Genomic DNA, 5,327 nt, shown 5'->3' on the forward strand with positions numbered 1-5,327 from the left:
CAAAATATGGCCCTCTCCTCTGTTCCCACATGAACAGGGAACATAAAATTTTTTTGAATACAAAAAGAATGATTCTGTATTCCTAAAATATCCATTTAAAGGGATATCCAGCCTGTTTGAACAATTAAGGGGGCTTACCCTTGGGAATTAAAATGTAAGTTGTTGGAACTCAGAACAGAAGAGATTGTAAAGTTAGTCAATTTTTGTAAAGAGTATGATTTCTAAACCCAAAATTTCCTAGAGCTATTTCATCACTTACAAATATGTTAATGACGGGGTACAAGGGTCGCACCGCAGTAGAATTCTCACTTGCCATGCGGGAGACCCTGGTTCGACTCCTGGTCCATGCACTTCTCCAAAAAACAAACAAACAAGCAAAACAAATAAACAAAAAATTCAACAAATGGTGCTGCAGTAACGGGATACATGGAAAAATAATGAAACGTGACGCCCCCCCATACAGCACACACACACAAAAAAACAAGTTAATAGCTAGCTCAAAGGTTGCATTCAGACGAGTCCACCCTTCAGAGCAGTTAGAGGAAAGCATTTTCCAGTGACTCTCCAAGAGGGCAGCAGAGAGCATTTGAAGAAACTGGGATTTGGAACAAGATGAGTATTTGAATCTCAGCTCGGTAAACAAGCTCTGTGATTAAGGGACATTTCCTTAATCTCTCTGGGTCTCGGATAAGATAGTTTCTCACCTCCAGTTCTGTGTGCTTTGTGCAAGAGTGTGAGAAGAACAGAGAGTGGATAGGAGCTCATCGTGTGCTCACAATTCCAGAATGAAATAGGAGCAGATGGATCCGTCAGTTTCAACAGCACTGTGGGAAGTAAGTGGGATGTTTGGTGGCCCCAACGCTACTCACCCATGTCAGCTTTTGCCCCTCAGAGAGGAGTCAGAGTGATTTCCTAACCCACCACTCACCTCCTCACTTCTTCCTCTATTCCTTATCTCTGTCAAGGTCTCCCTGGCCTCGCGGGTCACGTCCAAAGTCATCCTCAGGGGCTGGAAGAACCCGAGCCTGAGGCTTCTGGCCTTGCCTAACGTTAGTGTTAGGATCAAGTGCCAGTCTTATTACTACAGCACATTGTTCCTGATTTTAGCTATTTCCCAACAGCTCAATCCTTGAAGCACTCTAAACCTGCTCCATGTGTCCTAAGCATTGACATGTAATGACTTAGATTCTTTTGTGTCTCTTGTAAAGTCAAAAGGGGCAAATACTTGAAGCCCAGTACTGAGGTGATGGTTCCAATATGGACTGGCTAGCCTTGCCATTTTCTTCACTGACTCTAGGCTGCCTCAGACTTGCAAATTTAACATGCCCTTTACCTCTACCACCCACCCTTTAAACATTAATCATAAGCTGGAACACATCACGTGAGACCCATTGATGTTCTTCACACAATGAATTGAAAGCTCCTGTTAGAAATAGAAAACTGAACCAATATCATGCTGTCATTTCAAAGCCCAGTATTTTTTGCTCAAGTTCAATTCAGAACAAAGGTCAATTGAAAGACAAAGCAAAACAGCCAAATGAAGACAAGAGGGGGATTTTTTGAGCTGGGAAGGCACAGTGTTATAGATTCTAGTAACTGACGATTTCCACCCAGAAATTCAGTCTCTACTCAGGGGTCTCTGTAACACTGTTATTTATGGCAGTTGTCTCGGCAGGCTAAAGAAAGGTGGTATCTGCCAGGGTACCAGAGTGGGGAATTCTGGGTGATCATTTGGGGTCATCGAGATTCAACTATTTCTGGTTCAAAGGCACCTCAATAGAGTCATTTACTGAGATTTTATAAACAAGGCTTCTCTTGGGATAAAATGAAACACAACATGACTGGCATGATGCATCGATGCACAATATAATTCTCTACGATTCGATTTGTTCCATATCTCATTATCCAATGAAGAAAAAAGACTTTACCATTGTAACTGGAAAGCACTCACTTCCTGATTTTTTTTTAGGTGTAATGACCAGAAGGCTTTTTAGAGGACTAGGAAATGCTTCTGTCTCAGCACCTTCCACCCACCTCTCCACTCACTCTTACTTTTTCTGTGGCCGCAATGGGGGCACAAGGCTGATGTCAGGGGCTTTCTCAGAGGGGAAAGAAACTGATGGGGATCAATAAGAGTCCTCAACTTTGTAGTCCCACCAGGAAGTGTCTCCATGGGAACTGAAATAGGGAGCGACACTGCCTAGCATAGTACCTAATATAGAGAAAGAGATAGATTTATTTTTATCAAATCTAAATATGAGATGTTTCCTTCAAGAACAAACTTAGAATGGGAACAAAGGAAGTTGAGTAAATTGGCAGATATGTGTTCAAAAAATGATTCAATTTATGAATTCAGTTCAATAAGAACTTTTCTTTTTTATTGCATAAATTGTAGGCTTACCGAAAAAAACATGCATAAAATGCAAACTTCCCATATACCAACTTACTATTAACACCTTGAACTGGTGTGGTGCCTTTGTTACAACTGATGGCAGAACATTTTAGTAATTATACTATTAACTCTAGTCTGCAGTTTACATTAGGAGTCACTGTTTGTGTGGCACAGTACTGCTTTTTAAAAAATTTTTATTCTAGTAACATATATTCAACCTAAACTTTCCCCTTTTAATCATGTTGAAATACAGTTGAATAAGGATTTGCCAAACAACGTTTCGGGACTAAACCTTATGGGTTTACAGAATTGACAGGCATGGTGTGCTGGGTTGAAAGGAAATATGTCCCCTAGAAAAGCCATGTTTTAATCAAAATCCCATTTCATAAAGGTAGAATAATCCCTATTCAATACTGTGTGTTTGAAACTAATCAGATCATCTCCCTGGATGATGTGATTTAGTCAAGAGTGGTTGTTAAACTGGATTAGGCGGCAAAATGTCTCCACCCATTTGGATGGGTCTTGATTGGTTTTTTGGAGTCCTATAAAAGAGGAAATGTTTTGGAGAATGGGGAATTCAGAGATAGCAGTATCACGAGGCAGAGAGTCCATGAGCCAGTGACCTTCGGAGATGAAGAAGGAAAACACCTCCTGGGGAGCTTCATGAAACCAGAAGCCAAAAGAGAAAGCTAGCAGATGACGCTGTGTTCGCCATGTGCCCTTTCACTTCAGAAAGAAACCGTGAACTTCATTGGCCTTCTTGAACCAAGGTATCTTTCCCTGGATGTCTTAGATTGGACATTTCTATAGATTTGTTTTCAATGGGACATTTTCTAGGTCTTAGAACTGTGAATTAGCAACTTATTAAATTCCCCTTTTTTAAAAAACCATCCTGTCTCTGGTATATTGCATTCTGGCAGTTAGCAAACAAGAACACATGGCTTCTGCCATCCAGGGATGTAAATAAGATCAGGATGGCTCACACAGAAGCAGTGCTAATGGTGAACAACCTCATGTGCCATGATTGCACATATTCAAGTCTCTTTCCAGTTTTGAGGATATTAGAGATCACATCCACACAGATGAGCCACCTCATGAGCCATCTTATCTGTGTAGATAAAAGGCCATCATTTATCAAGCCCTCGCCAAATCCCAGGCAGTATAGCTTGCATTTGATATGCATTATACCAACCCATAAGAATTGTTATCTCAGTTTTGTAAATGCGAAAATTTAGGTTTATGAAGGTTAAACAAGTTGTTCCTACGGAAGATAGCAGAGCCTTGAAATTAGGCCTGTTTTATTGTGAAGACCACATTTCTCCATCATGCTACACTTTCTCCATGGTCTTTGCACAGTTATGGGTCAAATGCCTTATAAGGACTACTCCAAAAGACTTCCCATCCCATCTGGAGCATGAAATGAAGGGTTTTCAAATGAATTCCCACATCATAATTCATTGAGTCTTCATTATTCCCTTTTAAAATATCAAAGCAAATGACTTAACCTTTCCAAGCTACAGTTTCTCCATCTGTCAAGTGGAAATAATCATATCCACCTCCCAGCCTTGCCATATAGGAACCAGATAATAAGACCTCAATAAGTTGAGGATATAATTTTCACTACGCTGTTGCAACTGGCCTACCTTTAAAGGGGCTGATCTCCTTTCCCCAAACAGGTGGCCAAGTCATCTGTTTCTGAGTGCAGCATGTGCAGGTGGCCACGTGATGGGACGTTTGGAGAGGTTATGTGGGTGGGAGAGGGGCTGAGGGTCACAAGTAACCGTCAATGACTTCAGCACGTTATGGAAAACATCTTGTCCTAGCTGAATTTCCAAATGAACCTGAGGGTACATAGAACCATGACATCTCATGTTGGGCAGGTAGAGGAGGCTGGAGGCAGAAAGTAGGACCTCAGGGAAAGTCATCCCAGACACACACAGCTCAGCAACCCCCAAGTATCTAGCTGAGTCCTGTACTTAGCAACTGAGTAAACAGTCACTGGGAATTAATATATTATAGTGATCACTTCTGCAGCCAGAAAATTCCTTTTGCTAATTAATTAAATTAAGCCCACAATATTGAATCCCTGGATTCATGATTGTTTGATTGGAAAAAGATGGTATAAGTCATTTAATCTAAAATATACAAGTAAATATTCACTTTATGAGTAAGTTAAAGTTCTTGGTTAAATGGTTTAGCAGAGATCACATAGCTACTTTGGACAGACCTAAGCCTAGAAATTCAGTTTCTCTTTTTATATACAGGAGAGAACCTCAAACAGGGTTCTCAGCCTCTGGACTCTTGACCTCTTGGGCCACCAAGTTCCTAGCTGGGAGGGGGCTGCCCTCTGAGGTGCAGGCTGGTTAGCAGCAACCCTGGCCCTGCCCACTACATAATGCCCCCACCTCCCCAAGCAGGACAAATCAAACTGTCACCAAGAGTGGCCAAATGTTGCATGAAGGTAAGGTCGCCCCAATGGATAGCCACTGCCTTAAACCTTATTTAGAAAATAAAAAAAGAACATGAATATGGATTTGCTTAATGGACAGCGAAGTGCGGGGCATCTGCTCATTGTTTTCATTAAATTCTGCCCTGCAGCACTGCTCTCATTTCCTCATGTTGGAACTACCTGGGCAAGAGTGAGGTGGTCTTCACTGTGGAGCTGGGAAAAGGTAGCTCATTTTGCCTTTGAATTAAACCATGGGGTCACCTCAGAATGGATGCAACGCTTCCACTCCGCCTAGCCTGTCTTCCTGCACCCATTCTCAGCTGGCTCATTCTCACCCAGCCCCTTCTCAAGGAAGGCTCTCTGAGGCCATCCACGAGCTCACAGATTGGTTACCCTTTCTCTAGATGCCCAAGTTTTCTGAAACATCTCCATGGCAGCATTCAGTACACCGGGTCACAGTGCTCTCATGACATCACTGTCCCCAGG

Source organism: Tamandua tetradactyla, chromosome 3 (genome assembly GCF_023851605.1).
Source record: "Tamandua tetradactyla isolate mTamTet1 chromosome 3, mTamTet1.pri, whole genome shotgun sequence".
NCBI lineage: Eukaryota > Metazoa > Chordata > Mammalia > Pilosa > Myrmecophagidae > Tamandua > Tamandua tetradactyla.